The 22,409-nt window shown below is 39.7% G+C and overlaps 1 long non-coding RNA gene across 2 annotated transcripts; it reads right to left on the reverse strand.

The window, feature by feature from the left end:
• Positions 1-6,682: 6,682 nt before the first annotated feature.
• LOC128194823 (uncharacterized) lies at positions 6,683-8,946 on the reverse strand. Of its 2 annotated transcripts, none has more exons than XR_008246231.1 (5): positions 8,393-8,946; positions 8,001-8,299; positions 7,678-7,892; positions 7,025-7,283; positions 6,683-6,927 (listed from the first exon to the last, which is right to left on the reverse strand). It is a non-coding gene; the product is annotated as an uncharacterized LOC128194823 (long non-coding RNA). The 2 variants fall into 2 exon arrangements; XR_008246230.1 differs by having other exon boundaries at positions 7,050-7,283; positions 8,393-8,944.
• Positions 8,947-22,409: the final 13,463 nt, after the last annotated feature.

Consider the following 22,409-nt stretch of genomic DNA (forward strand, 5'->3'; position numbering starts at 1 on the left):
GCAATCCTAAAGAAGCCACAAGAGGAGCCTCGGCCTCCACGAATCATTTTTTTGGATAAAGCTACTCCATCAAGATGAAGTTGCCGCATCATCGCAAGGATTCTCCCCCGTGAGCCATTAATGCCACTATAAACACCTTTGCGAAATCGTGCCTCTTTGCGGGTCAAACCCAGCGCAGAGACCGCCTCCAAATCAGGTCCGTCCATCAGCCTCCGTCGCGCCACCAAACACCGCTGTCACAGGGGAACCATTAATTCATCCTCATCATCGTCTCCACGATCGCACAATCCTGCAAACCAAAAACCCTAAATTCCCAAATCGCAACCCAAAGATCGCGCACACCACTGACAAGGCCGGAGCCGCCCAGACGACAACCTCCGCCTCTTTGTCACCAAAACCTTGGGGGGCATCCGCCATCGCGCCAGTGTCGTCGCAATGTCACAGCCGAGTCTGACTGACGAGTCTGCCAGGAGCTCGATTCCAGTCACATGAAAGATCGCCAAACAGAATCGCAGACTCAAGCCCCCATGCCATCAAAGACGCGCCACCCTCCTGGTCGACCATCTAGGCCGACCGACAAGACCGAATGTGTATCGAGACCGATCGGCAAAACCTTCCTTATTGTCGTTCGACAATTTCCAGGTCGACCTTCTCCTTGCCGTTCGACCATTTCCTGGTCGACACTCAAGAACGAGCCGCACTCCATTGTTGGTTCTTCATCCTCAAATACTCCAGCATGCGGACACTTGGTTCCACCAACGTCCAGCATTCGACCAAACTGATGCTCGGTTATTGAGCCTCCCTGACGTTCGGCAACTCGACCTCAACCGTTCGTCCATTCGATCCCCAACGTTCGGCCATCCGTGGCCTCAACCATTCGGCCACCAGTCTCAATAACGTTCGGCCATCCTTGGCCTCGACCGTTCGACCATCCGTCTCATCGACGTTCGGCAACTTGGCATGGACCGTTCGGCCTTTCATATTGACGTTCGGCCTCTAGCGCTCGGTCATCCATGGCCTCAAACACTCCAGCATTCGGTCATTCAGATTCACAAGCGTTCGCCCATTCGACCAAACTGATGCTCGGTTATTGAGCCTCCCTGACGTTCGGCAACTCGGCCTCAACCGTTCGTCCGTTCGGTCCCCAACGTTCGGCCATCCTGGGCCTCGACCGGTCGGCCACCCGTCTCCCTAACGTTCGGCAGCGTCTAGCATTCAGTCTCCTTGATCTCAAACGTTCCAGCATTCGTTCTCACCGCCGTTCGGCAATTTTCAGCATCAAGCGTCCAGCAGTCGGCCGCTTGGCCTCCAACCTTTTGCCTCGATCGTTCGGCCAATTGCGTCTCACACGTTCGAGCATTCGTTCTCGCGGTCGTTCGGCCTAGAGCGTTCGGCATTGCGCTCCTCATTAACGTTCGGTCTCTAGCGCTAGGCCTCACGTGCCACTCGGCCGCTCGACAACCTATGTGTCGAGCACAATCCTCACGTTCAACCTCACATGTCGCTCGGCCTCTACCGCTCGACCATACATCGACACGAGCGCTCCAGCATTCGACCATACTCTTGTTCAGCCTCCTGACGTTCGGCACCTCGGCCTCACTGACGTTCGGCCATTTGATCTCTTTGACGCTCGGCCTCGAGCGTCCAGCATTTGGGCTAACTAAAGTTCGGCCGCCAAGTTTACAACTCGACCGAACGATCTCACCTATATATTTTATATATATCTTATACAGGTCACAGTAGACAGTCAACCAGAAACCGAGCGTTCTACTATCTAAACCGATCGGCCTTACAACATAATATGTTTTTTATGTTAAATTTTCCAAACCTTGTAAATGCCTTGGTTTATCTCGCTACTCTTTTTTCTTTAAATTCTACAGCGTAGATAAGCACATCTTACATGCATAGGCGGACACCAGAGATTCGTCCATGCTGAAGCACTCAAAACCGGGAAAACACTCCTAGACCTGGTAGATGTTCGCCCTAGAACACCCAGGAGCATTGAAAAAAGGGATACATTCCCTCTGGTCGTTGTTCGCCCTAGAACACCCAGAACATCAACCGCTCGACAAACCATGTCCACGAGCGTTCTAAGGGATACACTCCCTCTGGTCGTTGTTCGCCCTAGAACACCCAGAACATCAACCGCTCGACAAACCTTGTCCACGAGCGTTCTAAGGGATACACTCCCTCTGGTCGGTTTTCGCCCTAGAACACCCAGAACATCAACCGCTCGACAATCCATGTCCACGAGCGTTCTAAGGGATACACTCCCTCTGGTCGTTGTTCGCCCTAGAACACCCAAAACATCAACCGCTCGACAAACCTTGTCCACGAGCGTTCTAAGGGATACACTCCCTCTGGTCGTTGTTCGCCCTAGAACACCCAGAACATCAACCGCTCGACAATCCATGTCCACGAGCGTTCTAAGGGATACACTTCCTCTGGTCGTTGTTCGCCCTAGAACACCCAGAACATCAACCGCTCGACAATCCCTGTGTACGAGCGTTCAAGCAATCGGCCGTTCGGCCTCCTTTTGGTTTCAACCGCTCGACAATCTCTGTGTACGAGCGTTCAAGCAGTCGGCCGTTCGGCCTCCTTTTGGTTTCAACCGCTCGACAATCCCTGTGTACGAGCTTGGTTTCAACCGCTCGATAATCTCTGTGTACGAGCGTTCAAGCAGTCGGCCGCTCGGCCTCCTTTTGGTTTCAACCGCTCGACAATCCCTGTGTACGAGCGTTCAAGCAGTCGGTCGTTCGGCCTCAAAGGTTTTCGACCTCTGCTTTCAACCGCTCGACAATCTCTGTGTACGAGCGTTCAAGCAGTCGGCCGTTCGGCCTCCTTTTGGTTTTAACCGCTCGACAATCCCTGTGTACGAGCGTTCAAGCAGTCGGCCGTTCGGCCTCAAAGGTGTTCAACCTTTGATTTCAACCGCTCGTCGATCCATGTGTACGAGCATTCAGACAGTCGGTGGTTCGGCCTCAAAGGTATTCGCACGTTGATTTGAACCGCTCGACCATACATAGCCACGAGCGTTCAAACATTCGGCCGTTCGACCTCAAAGGTAGTTGTCCCCTTGGCTTCAACCGCTCGTCAATCCATGGCCACGAGCGCTCAAGTATCCGGCCGTTCGACGCCGTTAATGTTGTCCATTCGGCCTCCATGACGTTCGTCCGCTTGGCTTCAATCATTCGGCCTCACATGCCACTCGACCTCTACCGTCCGTGACCTCAAGCATTCAGCTTCTATGACCTTCGGCTATACAGCCTCTACCGCTCGGTCATTCTTGGTTTGAAACGTTCAGACCACAGATGAGCAACAACCTGAAACACGCTCTCTAATACAGCGAATACAGCCTCCCTCAAACTCATAAGTCATATAGTTAACACGTCCGTAAAACGGAACGGTTAACTCGGACTTGGGGGGCATGTTATGTAGTAAGATATTTATTACATAAAATATCTTAGATATTATATTTATTACATAAAATATCTTAGATATTTTAAACAGTCAAGTAACTAACCACATTTTTAGGTAAGGTGGTTATTTTTATTTTGCTTATAAATACAGTAACAGGGCAAAGGTCCAGGGACGTTCTTTTTATGTTCTAGAGACCCTAAATAATATTTCAGAGCAGTATCATAATCACTCTCTAGAGAGCTGAGGCTCCATAATTCACATCTGACTTGAGCGTCGGAGTATCTTTGCAGGTACCTCCCCCTCCTTTGGCGAGTATGAACAACAACAATTGGAGAAGAGCAAGCGTCCCAGACAACTAGAGCAACAAGAACACACCGGAAAACATCTACACCGAAACAATATTTATATAAATCACTGAATTATAAATAAAGTTTTCCCTCCTTGTAAGTATACGCTTGTTTTTCTACTTTAATCCATCGGAAGGAGATATAAAATAGAGAATTAAAGGAGATGCAATGTGAAAGTTTGGATCGTTATCTATTGGACAATCTTTTTATGGAAAAATATACAAATTATGTAACTTTGAGATCTAATTTTGAATTTCTACATTAGGTAGCTGTTAGAAAATCATCAACTATTTTATAGATTTATCATTCATGGAGCTAATTATTCTTATATAGTCTTTACTCCTCAAAATTCAAAACTAGCCAGAATTGGATTCAGAAAAGTCAATGCCGACTAAATTTTCTCTTTTTTAAAACAAACCAAAAAGTTAAATAATAAACAAAAGAAAAAAAAAGGATATCATTATAAAATTATTTGTTTTTTCAGAAAATTAGTATTTATTAGAGAAACCTCTAAGCCTCTATATTTATATTATTAAATATTAAATAAAATAATATACATTTTTTTCCATCTATGGTCAAATATCAATAAATAAATTATAATTATATAAATATAAAATAAGAGTATTAAATAACAAGTGAATAAAAGTTAATTAATTACAGAAAAAAAAATAATCAAATGTATACTAAAGAGGTAAAGAAAAGTTCATATATATTTTTAGATTACTTATAAATAAAGGGTTAAATATGTTTTTCGTCCCTTAAGTATCCACTATAAGAAAATGATTAATTACCGAAGGTATATTTCCGACGGTCTTTTGGCCTTCGATAAAGTTGATTTTACCGAAGGACTTTAACCTTCGGTATTGGTATAGTGATTTTACCGAAAGAATGTGGCCGTCGGTGTAAGGTTCGACTTATGAAATTAGAATTTGAGATTTTTCTTTCCCATTCTCCCAAATTTTGTCTTCCTTTAAACTCTCCCGCACTCCCTCGCCTACCTCCCGCGCCACCCAGAGCCGCCTCCGTTCCTACCACCTCATCATCCGGCTCCGCCGACCGCACCGTCGACTCTGCCGACCGCGCTGTCGACTCCGCCCTTGCCGCTGACCTCGGCCTTCGCCTCGTCCACGTCGACACCTCGCGCACCGAGGAGATCGCAGACACCGTCATGGGGCTCTTCCTCGGCCTCCTCCGCCGCACGCACCTCCTCCCGCCACGCGCTCTCCGCCTCCGGCTGGCTCGGCTTCGTCCAGCCTCTCTGCCGTGGGATGTGCCGCTGTCGCGGCCTTGTTCTCGGCATCGTCGGAATCTCCGCGTCGGCTAGGTCTTTGGCCACTTGCAGTTTGGCCTTCAAAACGAGCGTGCTCTATTTTGATACTCAAGCAGTACGTATAGTCTTTCCTTCATTGAGTGAAGATCCCTTCTTCAGTTGAAATTAAAATAGTAATCGATGTATCAATGCTTTAATTTTGTGATCCACTTGTTGTTTGAGAGACTTGATTCTTAATTGATATTGTAGCATTTGTTTCATGATTCTGAAGCATTTTTTGTTTTTGTGGCACTGTAACTGGTGTGTAACAGTTTGGATTTTATGATTAGCATGTGTGTTAACACTATTGAAACTGGTGTGTAACATAATGAATTCAGTTTTTGATAGAATTAGAATAACATGTATGGATTTGTTGTTCAGTCCGTGCAAACAAGCATTTTTGTTACTGGAATAGTGTTAGCAGGAATAGTGTAGCGACCATTGATGTTGATATGGTGTGTATTGCTTATTCACTGTAAACTACTGACTTGCTATTTATTTAATTTTATATTATGTAGTTAATTTGCTTTATAAGTGAACTATTGTCATATACTGTCATGTGTTGGTAAGTCATATGTATGATTTGTGTAGACCTGCACTGCAAAAGAAAGGACACCTTGTTGAAATTGTGCTTCCCAAATATGATTGTAAGCAATATGATCGTGTCTGCAACTTACGGGTATGCCATTTCATTAAGAAAATAATTGAATGTGTTGATAGTCTTGGTAGTTGGTATCCTGCACTACTTGAAATAATGTGATTATTCATTCAGGCTTTGAGCGTGGAGATAGAATCATACTTTGATCACCAATTATACAAAAGTAAAATCTGGGTTGGCAGTGTTGTAGGTATTTTATTAGATATTTTCATTTTAATTGATTGTCTTTTACTGGTTCAGTAACTTCACTTTGACTGTGCAGGTCTTCCTGTTTATTTTATTGAGCCCCAACATCCTTCTAAGTTCTTTTGGAGAGGAAACTTTTATGGCGAGCATGATGATTTCAGACGATTTTCATTTTTTAGCCGTGCTGCTCTTGTGTTTCTTCTGCAAGCTGGCAAGAAGCCAAATATCATTCATTGCCATGATTGGCAGACAACATTTATTGTATGAGCTGTATAGTTCTTTCTAGCATATTTTTGCTCTTTCAGTTACTAATAGTATGGCATATCTGTTTCTTTGCTAGGCTCCTCTGTACTGGGAGATATTTGTACATAAAGGATTAAATTCAGCTAGGATATGCTTTACATGCCACTACAAAAAAAATGTTATTTAGAGGAGGTTTTTTTTTCGATTTGCGGAGGTTTTCACCCTCCGCAAAATAAATTCCGGGAGTTTTTCAAACCACCGCAGTTTGAGTCGCCACAAACTATCTGCGGGGGTTTTTTGCGACCCCTGGTATCGGATTCAATTTGCGGAGGTTTTTCTGCGGAGGGTAAAAACCTCCTCTATTATTAACTATTATTTTGTGAGGGTTTTTAACCTCCTTTATTTTCAACTATTTAATTACAAAAAATACCTATATTTTTTATATGCTATTCAATTCACTAGCTTGCTGAAATAATAAAAAAATCAATAAAATATATAAAATTGTAAAATACTGAAAAATAATTCAAAATTAATTTCATTGATGATTTAAAATAACATACATTCATTAATAATTACAATGTAAATACAAAAAAAATACATAATATTTAAATAAAGTTACAAGATTGACCAAAAACTCTAACATTGTCAAAAATACATAATAGACTAAATATAATTATATCCTAAAAACACATCATAAACCCCCTAGCATGAGATAATCCTCTTGTACTCAAAGAAAACTCCAACTCATTTGTATCAACAACTTCCTGAAATGATAAAAGAAAAATATTAAAATAAAATAAATCACAACAGACCCTTGGACTTTAATAGGTGAAGGAAACTATAAAGAAGAAAATGAACTACCAATATTTGAATTTCAAATGCATACTTTTTGCCCTTCAATGCCTTTCACCAGAAAAACTTGCAACGAAAACCAATGCCCCTTTCCACATCAATACTGGCAACCTGAGGAGGGCAGAAGCAACAGACATGAACAAAAGGCACTTCTTTATCACCTTGATTTATCAGCATGTGAGCTTCAAATTTACGTTCAATTAGTGATCATTTTAAACTAAAATCTGGATAGCTGCTGAGGAATGGTGGATATAACTGGACCGTATCTCTGCAAACAAATGATACACAAAATTCATAAGAAACGGAAAAAAGTTTAACATATTTTGACTGATAAGCATACCTATGTGGATAAGTTTAAAAATTAATACCATGATCAAGATAAAAATAAATAAATAAACAAGAGAATGTAAACTGGAACATGAGAGATGTTTTAACACTAACCTCTACTAAGGGATCCACTTGAGGAACCTCTATGAAAAAATAAATAATATTTCCTATGCATACCTTTTATATCTTGATGATATTTTCATTGTTTTATTTTTAACTCATTTTACAATGAATAAACACTCTTCCTTACTCATATGCCTTATTTTCCCACTCATACAACAGAAGATGCAAAAACTCAACATTGTTACAACTTTAAACATAAAAATAAATCTTACTTTTGCATTAGCCTGGACTCCAGCACTAAGTAAAGTGCACAAAAGTTCAATATAGGCAGCTAGAGTAACCTGTGAGTATTCCAAACTTTGTCTGTTTCTTAAAGTTTTCGTAGTGTACCCTCACATATGGATCACTTATGCCTTTGAGATAGACAATAACAATCCCTTCCCAGGACAAGTTCAATCCAACCATTGCTTGAGCCAAAACCCGAACCCTGTACATTGAAAATTGTTAGCATGAATATCCAAGTAGTGAAAAAAAGTTGTGAGTAAAATGACTAAATGGTTGAAAGAATCACTAATTTCAAAGTGAATAAGCACACCTTCGGTCCTTCTTGGTCATCCACTCTAATTGATATTCGAAGTCTTAATTCTCCAGAACGCACTCTTTTAAGAGGGATCCATACATCCCTTACTGACCCATCAACCACTACTTCCAAAATATGGTGTAGTATTGTTCAAAATTTGCATACAAAGCACTAATTACACTATAAAAACGCCTTTCTTATTAGAAGAACGATGGTGGGCAACAAAAATGTATTGCACTTAACCTAGGAATTTCATCAAACACATACAAGGCAGCAATAATCCCCACTCCCTGTTATGAGTTAACCAGAATATCCTGCACCATTAACAATCAGTGTGAGAGACATTTTTGAAAAGTTGAATTGGAAGTGAAATCAATATGGAAAGGCGTTGCAACACCAAACGATACCGTTGTGGCCGCGATAAGTGCAGAGGCGTTTGAGAACTGTCTCATCTTCGATTAGGGTTTTATGATTTCACGAATTTGAGGATACTAGTGAAAGGTAAAGCCTCTGAAACATGAAACCTAAACCTAAAAGAGAGGTTTGGGGAAGAGTTTTAAGATTTGAGTTTTGAATCAAAAATGGAAAACATAGAACTGAAAACCCCTTTGACTGTATATGCGTCTCCCAAGTCTACGACTCCCTCGTCTAGTCCAACGTCGACCCCGAACTCCTCACCACCTTCATGATAGGCGACATCAAGCTCCTCTACAAGATCACCTTCTCAGCACTTTACAGTGGGTCGTCATTACGCTTTTTCTGGTCGAGAATGGCTGTGACGGGAAGACGGCTCAAAGAGTGTAGATGATACATGAGAAAAAGGAAGTGTTTGATGAAGTTAAGTTTAGGTTTAGGAATTTGGAGAAAAAATAAAGTAAGATAAAATTTTGGAAGAAAAAGACTGAAAAACGAAAAAAAATAAAAAGAAAAATGTATTATAATTTGGTTAGTTATGAACCTCTTTAAAAAGAACTTAAAACCTCCGCTATCATTAGGCCTTTCACAATTCAATAGAACCAAATTAAATCATATTAATTTGCGGAGGGTTTTTATAACCTCCGCAAAATAACCTCCCTTAAATACCATTTTTTTTGTAGTGTGCCACAACTTTGAGTATCAGGGGACTGCAGCAGCTTCAGAGTTAGACTCATGTGGTCTTGTTAGCCAGAATCTAAACCAATCAGATAAAATGCAGGACAACTCAGCACGGGATAGAGTTAATTCTGTCAAGGTAAGGTCATAAAATATTACTGATCATATTATATATCTTCAATAAATATAGGTAATAGAGATTTTCCTTTCATGATCAGGGTGGGATTGTTTTCTCAAACTAGTGCTCTTCCTAATTTTTCAGTCTTAAAAAAGTTGTTCCAATAAAAATGCAGGAAGGACATAGTCTCCATTCAACACTCTCTTCCCACTCTAGAAAGTTCATTGGCATTCTTAATTGTATTGATACTGATGCATGGAATCCTGCCACTGATGAATTTCTTCCAGTCCAGTACAATGCAACTGATCTGCACGGGAAAGTAGAGAATAAGCAAGCCTTGAGAAGGAAACTAGGTCTTTCATCTGCAGATATTAGGAGGCCATTGGTAATTGGTAGAATATTAAATGGAAGTTGGTAGAATATTAAATGTTTTACTGGAAGGTACTAGAAGTTGTTATAGGTTTTTAGAAGATTATAGAGATCTCTTTGTAATTATTACTGTAGGGTTAAGTTCTCTATTTATAGAGACCGTTGTACTGTTTAAAATTAATCAATTTGAATAACAATCTTCTTTCAAGTTGGTACTAGAGCTCCGAACTTGTAATTGAAATTTGATATGCAGGTCTGGGTTGCACAGGAAATGCCATTTCTCTGAAACCTGCTCTGCAATTTACCGAAGGCTTTTGCCCTTCGGTAAATGCCCACTGTTAGTCATTACCGAAGGCTTCTGCCCTTCGGTAAATACCCTCGTTTGGTCATTACCGAAGGCTTTTGACCCTCGGTAATTACCGAAGGCTTTTGGCCCTCGGTAATTACCGAAGGGCGAAAGCCCTCGGTAATTACCGAAGGGCGAAAGCCCTCGGTAATTGTTAGCGACAAGGGATTTACCGAAGGATTTTTGGCCGTCGATAAGCCTTCGGTAAACACCCATTATCGACGGCCTGTGGCTTTTACCGAGGGCTTCTCACTACAAGAAAAAAGGGTTATTATCCACCGATAATTATATACGGATTTTGATTCGTATATAACATGAATATTACATACAAATATTATATACGGATCCTACAAAAGGAGTTATATACAGATTTTATATACGGATTTTATATACGGATATATCCATATATAAAATCCGTATGTACTTTTCGTGCGTGGTGGCGGGAGAGTTTTCTTGGATAACATCCGTATGTTAGTGCTATAATCCGTACGTAAGTAAAAACAAGTATTGTCTTACTGGAAATTAATTATTTTAAAAAAAATTGAAATTATATTTCATTAATTCGAAGCTGGTTTGGTAAAACACTCAAAGGTGTGTTCTCTCAAATCTCTCTCAAGCCCTGACTCTACACTCTCAGATCTCTCTGCAACCCTAACTTTAACTCTCCACTCTCCTTCTCTATTTTCACTTTCACATACAAAACCACTTCCGAATCTTAGGGTTTCATCCTCCTCTTCACTTTTCCTTCATTTTTAACCGATTAAAACCATTTTTCTACTGATTAAAACCCTTTCTGCCGTTTGTTCTTCGATTTCCACTGATTAAACATCCATTTCCGCCGTTTAAACACTTTTGTACCGATCAATCTTGTGTTTGAACCGATTAATCGGTTCATTTTAAGTTTCTCCCCATTTTTAGGGTTCCTTCGGTCCAGATTAGGGTACTTCCTCCATTTTGGAGTTTTCCCCCAATCGTTCTAGCTTCTATTAATTCGTTTAGGGTTTTTTAACATTTTCTTCCAATCATTCTCCGTTTCGCTCTCAATCTCGAGTTCGTCTCATTATTTCGCTGCGTTTGCTCATCAAGGAAGCTTCGAAGGAGTTCGAGTCGAGTTCGCGTCGCTCTTTTGGTCATCTCGTCGGAGGCTCTTCCGTCAAGTGGCCGCAAAATCAATCACTTGGAAGCATAATAAACATGCTGACTACAGTTTTTATTTGTTTTTGACAGGCCATTGAACAACCTTTTGACGTCTTTGAAGAAGATTTTCACAATACACTATTCTCGCCTCTAGTTAGGGTGGAGAAAATGCTTCAATTATTGCAATACGAACTTCCAGGGGTTCTAGAATTTCTTTTTTGTCTTCTTCCTGAGAGGAATTATGAACTATATGGTAACGTATATGATTCATCCTTAAATGTAATTGTTCAAGTTTCATTATTGATTAGAATTAATTGAATCTCGAAGGTCCGTGGAAAAAGAGGAATCTAGCTGATTTTGGGGTTGTTACACAGTGTATAGTGTCCCAAAGGGTCAATGATCAGTATTTGACCAATGTTTTATTGAAGATCAATGCCAAGGTATGGTATTTTGCACTGTATTTATGCTCAACATCTTGTATTTCGTTTGTTATATATCACTGATTTTTGTTCATTGTGCAGCTTGGTGGCTTGAATTCTATTTTAGGAGCTGAACATGCTCCTTCTATCCCAGTTGTTTCCAAAGCTCCTACCATCATTATTGGCATGGACGTGTCTCATGGCTCCCCAGGGCAAACCACTACCATAAACACACTCTTTACCGAAGGACTATTACCGAAGGCCTTCTGGACCGTCGATAATTAGCACGTATCGAAGGATTTTGCCTTTCGATATTGGGCTGGTGTTTACCGAAGGCTTTAGCCCTTCGATATTGGGCAACAAATTTATCGAAGGCTTTCGCCCATCGGTATAGGCATTGACTTAATGAAATTAGAATTTGGGATTTCCCTCTTCCATTTTCTGAAAATCCCTACGAAAGCAAGGTCCCCTTTTCTGAGTTCCCTCTCCCCTCTCCCTTGTCCCCCAACCGTAATCCCTACGAAAGCAAGGTCCATTAGGTTTCCGCCATCGCCATTGGTGATTCTGGAGCTCCTCTCCATTGTCGAAAAGCGTCTATAGTAGAAGGACAGAGGCATTGACGTGACGCCTTCGGTTGTGGACGGTGGTTGTCTTAGGATTTGTTGACGACGATCCTTTGGAAGCGTGAGGAGGTACATCGTGTCGGGTCAGTGGGTTGTGGCGCGGTTTTAAGCAGAGGTTGGAGTTGGCGAGGAGGATAATCCAGGGGCTGTCGGTGAGAAGGGCTTCGCGAGATAGCTGTCGGAGGTGCTGCAATACCTAAGGTTGTCGCTGTTGTGGAGGTAAGTTATTGCTTAGATCAATTGCATCAAATTATGTTGTTGTATTGTATAGTTGTAGTTAAATATCCAGTAGTGTATTTGCGTTTTGACAATATTACTGCAAAAAGTAGTTGATACTTCTTGTATGGTTTAGTGATAAATAGTTTGGGAAGAAAAAGTTTAACAACGGTGAGAAATAAAATAAAATGGGCAGAGTATTTTGTTACCCATTCTAAAACTGTAGGATCAATGCCATCAACAAGCAGTTAAAGGCTTCAAATATCTTGCTTCCATAGTGAATTCATGTTCAGAATTTCTTCATTCTCCCTGCGCATTCCATAATGAAAAGAGTCTCCACTTTTATGAAAATAAGGGAAAGTTGCCCTCATTTCCTACGTGTATTCCCATGCCAAATAAACAAATAATTTCCATTTGAGTGTATGGCTTCTCTCTTCTGTTTTCCTCTGAATGATGTGGTGAGTGTTGAGCTGCTGGACCATCTTGGAGCCTGGCCGTGAGACCTTCCATCCAAGCTAATGGATTATGTGAATTCTTTCCAGCCGTGAACTCCCTTCTTCATTCCCAAACAATGAATCAACTCTTCTCCCTTCACACTCCCGGTTCTTCTTCACTCTGCTGTACTTGCTGGCTCTTTTTCTCCAACCTCATTCTTCATGTGTACTGGACCGTGAGCCGCAGGATGTGGCTGCTGTTTTGTGCAGGCTGGTGGACCAAAAATCTCCAAACAATTCTCCTTGCTGGGACGTTGGTTGCTGGATTCTCCTTTTGCTCATCTCACCTCACGGTTTCTCCACTTTCTTCTCTAACCAGCCGTGAATTTTCTACTAGCTGGAACGTAACTCTGCACCAATTCTCCTACATCAATCATTGTGTGCTTTCCCTACTGGACAGTGCAGTTTGCTTCACTTTTTCCAGCTCTTCCGGTGGCTGCTGCTTCACCATTCGCACACTGCTGCTATCTCAAGGTGGCTACTTCGTTTTCTCCTCTTCCACATCATGGTAGCAACAGTTTGAAGACCTTCTTCTTCTTGATGGCTGGATTGTGCAGGCTACGCTGCTGTTGTTCCCTCTTCAAAATGAAAGCTTCCTTTCCTTGCATTTGCAGAGCCGTGACAGCAAACTTCAGCATGCAGCTCCTTGTTGGCACGTGTTGGTGCTATCTTCTCAAATTGAAAGAAAATGTGAATGAGTCTTGTGAGACATTGTGCCCCACCATTTCAGAATGTCTGTGTATTCTCGGCATCTTTCTATCAAGATGCTCCAAGTTGAAAAACTCCACTTCATTACCATTGAGAGGACGTGTGGGACATGGTGTTTCCCAAGTGCAATCTTTAATTATTTAACATTATTTCTTCTCAAGCAATTTGCTTGGCATTAACGTGCTTCACCATATGGTGGCCCCTTGTCTTTCACTTGCTAAAAGAGAAATAGATTCCATTTTGTGTTGGCTGCCTTAAGGCCGTGAGATGCAATGTTCCAAAGTTGCTTCTTAAAATTTAATAAATAGTTGAAAGACTTCTCTCCCACTTTCACGTGTGCAGCCCAATCCATTGTATATTCTTCAATTTCACACATTTGAGTACAAGAGCCGTGTGCTTCTACATGCTGGCACACTTCTTCAAATTTTTTTTTCTATTCAACACAAAATACCGAAGGCTTCTGGCCCTCGGTAATTACCGAAGGCTTCTGGCCCTCGGTAATTACCGAAGGGCAAAAGCCGTCGGTAATTTTAGCGACAAGGGATTTACCGACGGATCGATGGCCGTCGGTAGACCGTCTGTAAATGTCTTTTTTCGACGGTTTTTGGCTGTTTCCGAGGGATTTTGGCCTTCGGTAATGCCCTTTTTTTTTGTAGTGAACCGATATTCCTTTAATTGCAGCGGTAATTGTTCAGGAATCGTGTGTGTTGTTATGATGCGTATTTATTTCAAACCAATAATTATTTAACATTGCACAAGTAATATGTTGATGTTTAGGTGGTTAGCTCTATGGAGTGGCCTCTAATATCAAAGTATAGAGCATGTGTCCGAACCCAGTCTCCGAGGGTTGAAATGATTGACAATTTGTTTAAGAAAGTCTCCGATGGGGTGGATGAAGGCATAATTAGGTAAACGTATATTTGTTTGTAATTCGTGAATTTGTCTATTGATGACATCTATTTTATTAAAATTTGGTTTATTGATAGACGTAATATATATAGTTCTTTTATAGCCATTGCAGCTATATATGTATACAGTTTTTTATTGTCTTTAATACACTTGTGGTTACTTTTCTAAGTTCATCCGTAGCTATTAAAGTATTTCTTGCATTATATTATGAAGTCAATTCCAGTTATGACAGCTATTGGAATTATGCTTTTAACAAGGTATATGCTATATGGAGCTATACATTATTTATTATTTTATTTTATATTTGCAGGGAATTACTTCTTGACTTCTATACAAGTTCTGGGAATAAAAAGCCTCAGAATATAATCATATTCAGGTTAACATTTTCCCAAATTTTAAATTGCGTTTGTACTAATTTTTATTGTTTTGATGTTTTATTAAATTTTTTGTTCTAGGTCTATGTATGGCTTCATTAAATTATTTCCCTTTTTTAATTGAATGATTAATTTTAGAATTATGCTATGAAATTACGTTGATGGGGTATACTCTGCAAACCTTTATTTTTGTAGTTGTTATTTTTATTATTTTGTGAATATTTGTAAAAATGTTGTATATTTTATTCTTTTAGTACTTTCTATATTTTTTTTCTCTATTTAGGAATGGAGTCATTGAGTCCCAGTTCAATCAAGTTTTAAACATCGAGCTCCATCAAATTATTAATGGAAGAAACGAAAAGAAACACGAAGGATTTACAGAGAGAAAGATCAAGCAAAAACTAGAGTTATACAGGGACGTCTGCATGGAATATAAAGGCATGCAGATGGTATGTACAGAAACAGAGCAACTAACTAAACTAACAAAACAGAAAGAGAATTTGAATTATAACAGCTAACACTTTCCCTTAATTCAAATTCTCGAAGGACATCATTCCAATTTTTGATCGCATATTCACGAACTTATCAATGGCTAAAGGCTTGGTACATAAATCTGCCAATTGTTCTAAAGTCTTGCAGTATGTCAACTTGATCCTTTCCTTGTTAACAACATCACGTAAGAAGTGAAATTTCACTTCAATATGTTTGCTCCTCCCATGGCTGACAGGATTCCTGGCAAGGTTTATGGCTGAAGTATTGTCTATTCTCAGCTCCACAGGTTCTTCCAGAACAATTCTCAGCTCAGATAATAATTCTTCAATCCATACTCCTTGGCATGCAGCATAGCAACCTGCGACATACTCGGCTTCGCAGCTGGACAGAGCAACGACAGTTTGCTTCTTGGATGACCATGAGATGGGTGCTCCATTAATGAAGAATATGAACCCGAAAGTACTTCTCCTCTCAACAGTGTCACCACCATAGTCAGAATCGCAAAAACCTGTGACCTTCAAACAGCTTTCCTGGTTTCCAAAAGGAAACAATATTCCATAGCCAGTGGTGCCTTTGACACATCTGAGAATACGCTTGGTAGAGTCCATATGACTTTTCCATGGTTGGCACATGAACCTGCTTATCAAGCCTACACTAAACATTAAATCAGGTCTACTGTTACACAAAAATCTTAATGACCCAACAACCTGTTTGTATTTTGTGGCATCTGCATATTCTTCAGCATCGTTATTCCCAAGTTTTATATTTGCCTCTAAAGGACTTTGAGCTGCATTGCACTGGTGCATTTGAAATCTCTCAAGTATTTCATTTGCATACTTCTGTTGGTGCATAACAATACCTCTTTCAGACCGTGTGAACTCCATTCCGAGGAAATAATAGAGTTCTCCCAAATCTGTCATATCGAAGTCTCTTTTCATGTTCATCTTGAATTTATCTACATCCTCCAGCCTTGATCCTGTTACAAGTAAGTCATCTACGTATAAACAAACAATTAACATATTACCTTTTGATGTTTCTTTCACGTAGACACTGTGTTCAACCTTGCATTTTTCAAATCCTTGATTTATTAGAGAAGAGTCAATCCTCTTATTCCAAGCTCTGGGTGCTTGGCGTAGACCATACAAGGCTTTCTGCAACCTATAGACCTTTCTCTCATCATTCTTAATCTTAAAACCTGGAGGTTGTTGTACGTAAACCTCTTCTTCCAATACTCCATGAAGAAAAGCAGACTTGACATCAAGCTGATAGATCTGCCATCTTCGAGCACAAGCAATTGCCACCACCATACGAATGGTTTCCAATCTCGCCACTGGTGCGAAGACCTCGTCAAAATCAATGCCCTTTTTCTGCAAAAATCCCCTGGCAACGAGACGTGCCTTATACTTTGACACCGAGCCATCTGGATTTAGTTTTCTCTTGAATATCCATTTGACACCAATGCTACATTTTCCAGGTGGGAGATCAACTAAGCGCCACGTGTTGTTCCTTTCAATGGAGTTAAGTTCTTCCATCATAGCATTCTTCCAGACAGGTTGTTTAAGTGCATCATCAACACTCACAGGCTCTGCCTCTGCCATTAGAGCTATGTGGATTAGACTCCCTTCCTCATCAATAGCAGAATCTGAGTACGTCTCATAATCGGAAAGTCTTGAGGATCTCACAATCTGCCTTCTTGGTCGTTGATTACCAACTTCAACACTGATGTTCTCTGCAGGTTCATCCTCAGTTTCAGGTACAACCTTTGTTCCTTCTTCTTCTTCAAGATTTTCGAGAGTTTCTCGTATCACGATTCTTTTAGGATTCTTATGCATGCTGCTCCAGTCCCAGGTTTCCTTTTCTAACACAAGCACATCCCTGCTGATGACCATTTTTTGCTTCCTTGGATTGTAGAGCTTGTATGCTCCAGTGGAATGATATCCCATGAACACCATAGGTTCACTCTTGTCTTCAAGTTTGGTACGTTTCTGATCTGCAACATGAACAAACGCAAGGGAACCAAAGATTTTTAAATGCTTTACAGAAGGTGTGTTACCTGTCCATACTTCAAGAGGCACCTTTCCTTTGATACGCTTTGTAGGACATCTGTTTAAGAGATATACAGCTGTAGCAACTGCCTCTGCCCAGAAATCACGTGGCACGTTCTTTTCTTTCATCAAACATCTTGCAGTATTCAGGATAGTGCAGTTTCTCCTTTCTACCAGAGCATTATGTTGTGGGGTATATGGAGCAGTAACTTCATGACTTATACCTTTCTTTTGGCAGAAATCTTCAAACGCATGAGAGGTAAACTCACCTCCACCATCAGTTCTAAGAACCTTCAACGTCTTTCCACTTTCTCTTTCCACACCAGCAATATACCTCTTGAACACATCAAGAGCTTCTCCTTTCAATTTGATCATATAAACCCAACACATTCTGCTGAATTCATCCACGAACACGATAAAATACCTATTTCCACCAAGGGATGGTGTATCTAAAGGACCACAAATGTCCGCATGTATGATATCAAGGCATCCTTTTGATCTCATCTCTTTTTCAGATTGAAAAGCTTTTCTGGGTTGCTTGCCTGCCAAACAAGATTTACAATTATCATCTGGTATGGAAATATGTGGCATACCTGTTACCATATCCTTTTCTTCGAGCCTTTTTAAATCTCAGAAATTTAAATGTCCATATCGTAAGTGCCACTTCCAACTTTCCTCGTTCTTAACAGCTGATAGACATTGTATATTCTCGGTTCCATCGAAACATACTTGAAATGTTCTATTCTGAGAGATCTTGCTAATCAAGACTAATCTATTCTTGCTGTCGTATAGTTCAACCTTATTTTGATTTCCCATAAACACGGTAAAACCTTTCTCAACCAATTGCCCAATGCTAAGGAGGTTGCATTTCATATCAGGAACATACAACACATTTGAGATAACTACCTGAGAACCATTCCTTCTATTAATCACCACATCTCCTGCACCTTCAACCTTTAATGTGCTATCATCAGCGAATTTAATTTTGCTCTTCTTGGTCTGTTTAAGATTGACGAGCCACTCCTTGTTGCATGTCATATGATTTGAACATCCAGAGTCGAGATACCAGGTCTTATTTAAATGATTTGTACATTTTGTTGCTGTTAACACCATCAGAGTTAGCGTTGTCTCTGTGTCCGAGTCTTCTTTAGCAACATGCGCTTCTTTCTCCTTGCTCTTCTTCTCTTTGGATTTCTCTGGAAAACACTCAGACGCAAAGTGACCATACTTATGACAATTAAAGCATTCTATATTCCTTTTATCTTTCTTCTTTTTCCAGCTTTTCTTGTAACCTTTCTTGTCTTTTGAATCAGATGTACTAGTATCGGATTTCTCATCCGATTCTTCATTATCAGCATTATTTCCTTCTTTCTTCCACTTCCCTTTTCTTGGTTTTCCTTCCCATTTCTTGATCTTCCTTTTCTCTTCTCCTTTTACGTATCTGACTTTCAGAGCTTGATCATCACGTTTAGATTTCCTTTCAAGCTTCCTCATTTCATAGGCTTCTAAAGAACTTTGAAGTTCCTCAATCTTGAGTTTAGAAATATCCCTTGATTCCTCAATGGCAACAACTATGTGGTCAAACATTTCCGGTAACGACCACATGATTTTCTCGATGACCATCGTGTCTGTAATCTCTTCACCACAGGCTTTCATTTGATTTTTGATCGTTATGACTTGACTGAAAAACTCATTTATTCGTTCACCTTCCTCCAATTCCAGATGCTCGTACTGTCTTCTGAGTGCTTGGAGTCGCACCTTCTTAACTTTTTCTCCTCCCGAATAACATCGCATCAAGATGCCCCATGCTTCTTTAGCTGTAGACACGTTCTGAATCTTTTCAAAATGGACGTCATCAACACATTGATGAATGAGCATCAACGCTTTATCATCTTTCTGCTTGAACTCCTTTTCTTGTCCTTCTCTGCCGGAAGAATCATCCTCTGTCTTCTCAATGACTCCACTTACACCTTGCACACGAAACACCACCCTCATCTGGGTGCTCCAGCGGTTCCAATTTTTATCTGTTAAAATTGGAAGTTGTGATGATGAAAGATCAGCAGCCATACTCACGAGCCAAGAACAACAATCTTGAACAACAACAGAGACACCACCAGACACAACAAAGAATAGGAGAGAACCCACAAAAAGCCCACACGCCCAAGGTAAGGGAACCTTGGCTCTGGATACCACTAATGGAAGAAACGAAAAGAAACACGAAGGATTTACAGAGAGAAAGATCAAGCAAAAACTAGAGTTATACAGGGACGTCTGCATGGAATATAAAGGCATGCAGATGGTATGTACAGAAACAGAGCAACTAACTAAACTAACAAAACAGAAAGAGAATTTGAATTATAACAGCTAACAATTATAGAGGTGCGTATTCGATGGCCTGATCAAACAATATTTTAACTATGCATTTGTTTATTCTGTGGTTAATTACTTTTTTAAATTAGGCTTGCAAGTTTTTAGATGAGAACTGGAATCCCAAATTTTTGGTTATTGTGGATCAAAAGAACCACCATACTAGATTCTTTCAATTAGATGTTCCCAACAATGTGTAGTGCTGCTAAAAAGATATTGTCTTTGCTATTGTAATTGACAGTGTTGTGTTATGGATGAGTGTTGTCTTTGGGTTTCTTGGCAATTATAGTTGTTGCAGACATATACATTTTTGTTTTATTCAATTTTGCTCTATTCTGTGGGGAGCGAAAAATGAGAACTTGAATGTGGGATTATGTTTGACTGTTCTTCAATTTCCATATATTTTTTATTTTACATTGCTTGGGTCCATTTTCTAGGTCACCTGAAGTACAAGGTTTGCGTCCATTTTACATGTCCCGCTCTTGTGTGTATTTCAAAATCATCGGCAATCAATCATTCTTTCACAATTTATTTTGAAATTCCAAACTCTGAACATATTTTGGTGTTAATAAGGATGATTGGGTTGCTTGTTTTGTTGGCAGTGGGCACTTTGTTGCAGAGGACAAGCTCTTGGTCTGAGTGAATGATCCGATGTTGGTCTTGGCATGCTGCTGGAGTGATCTCAAGGCATAATTCCACCTGCACACCCCGAGTTGATCCTTCAAGGCCTCCATTGCCCCAATGCTGGATGTAACAATCCAATCTAACCTAGATAAAGCAAGAGACAATAATCTTTGCAAAGAGTGCAAAATCATGTCCAATGACTTGAATTGCCAAAAGTAAGACTTCTTTTTACGTATACAATTAATGTTAATAGCTTTCACTCATTTGTTTTTTCCTGACATTGTTTTTCCTTTCTTTTCTTTTTTTTCAGACTTGATTAAGCTAGGAACTGTGGATTATGCTGGGAATTTTCTATTTCTGTTGAACTTCTCTCAAACATTTTTTTTTCAGACTTGATTAAGCTAGGAAATGTGGATTATGTTCGGAATTTTTTATTTCTCTTCAACTTCTGTCAAACATTATGTTGGGAAATGTGGATTATGTTGGATTATGCTTTGTAGTTTTATTTTATTTTTATCAGTATATGAAACTATTAGTTATTGGGTATAAATGTGAGATCATCTAATTTTTTTTAAAAAAATTATAGTTATATACGGATTTATCCGTATGTAATTTACATACAAATTTTATATACAGATTTCTCCGTATGTACTTTATATACGGATTTTACATACGGATTTATCCGTATGTAATTTACATACGGATTTTATATACGGATTTGTCCGTATATAATTTACATACGGATATATCCGTATATAATTTATATATGGATATATCCGTATATAAAGTAGCTACGACAGTTTTATATAGGGATTTTTGTCCGTATGTAAGTCGTATGTAATCAAGTGTTATATACGGATTTTGGGTCTTATATACGGATTTTGGTTGTATGTAATTCAATTTTTTCTTGTAGTGTCTGGCCTTCGGTAATGCCCTACTTTTTTGTAATGATCACTGATTTTTGGTTTTAGTTCCTACTTAAAACTTTGATGGCTTTTAGTCCTCATAGTATTGAAACATGTAATATTAGTCCTTAAAAATGGACAGCGTCAACTTTTTGTTGATCTGGCAAATAGCGAGGTCAGCTCTTCTGCCAGCTTCCGTCTTAAATATCTGTTACGTTGCTTGTTTAATTTGTGGAATGAGATTAAATGATTGACACGTGTGTGGGTAATTGAAATCAGATTACGAAAGTTGGGTTCTTCTTCGTCATCTCAGTTGGGGGCAAAGTTGGGTTCTTCTTCGTCATCTTAGTTGGGGGCAAAATTGGGTTCTTCTTCGTCATCTTAACAAGACGAACTCCAACCTGTATCATCTCAACAAAGATGGGTTCTTCTTCGTCATCTCAAGCTGGGTTCTCCCCTTTGAGTCTTTTTCAGAAATTTGAACATGTAATATGGGGAGAGAGCTTGATAAACATGTGGATTCCAATGGAAGATGTTATAAATACCAATAGCACTGATACAAAGTAGCCAGGTCAAGACAACAGGTGCAAAGAGACATCCCACACGGTGAGTGCCATAATGTTGAAGGGCAAACAAAAACACTAGTATTACACAAGCCACTGGAACCTCCACATCTACATAACCATTAACCAATAATTAGCTCCAATGTAATACTAGAAGAGGCAAAATACAGCACATGGAAATTTTCTAGCTTTAATGGTTGTTGAAGATTATGTATATATGAACACTAGGAACTCACAATCATGAATACAGTGACAAGGGATTTGAGTAGTTTTTATGAGATTCTGTGCTTAAAAAAAATAACACCAGCCATCAAATTACTATAAGTGTGTATGATTGTTTAGAATTGAGACTGATTCGTGTTTTAAAAACCATATTAATTAGCTTTCAAGTGGTAATTTCCTCGTATGTGACGATTAGTGTTTTAAAAATAACACTTGCCTTTTGGTTCTCCATTTTTGTCCACTAATTGGAGGCCCTGTGATGGTTCAAATCAGATCTTATTCACTCATTAAACAAATCTATGTTATGCCCAACTAGAATCCTTTCACTGTTAACTAATATCTATACAGCATATATGCTATTGAAGGGGCAAAATTCCTACCATCCCAATGTAATGCACAAC

This window comes from Vigna angularis, chromosome 11 (assembly GCF_016808095.1).
Source record: "Vigna angularis cultivar LongXiaoDou No.4 chromosome 11, ASM1680809v1, whole genome shotgun sequence".
NCBI classification, from domain to species: domain Eukaryota; kingdom Viridiplantae; phylum Streptophyta; class Magnoliopsida; order Fabales; family Fabaceae; genus Vigna; species Vigna angularis.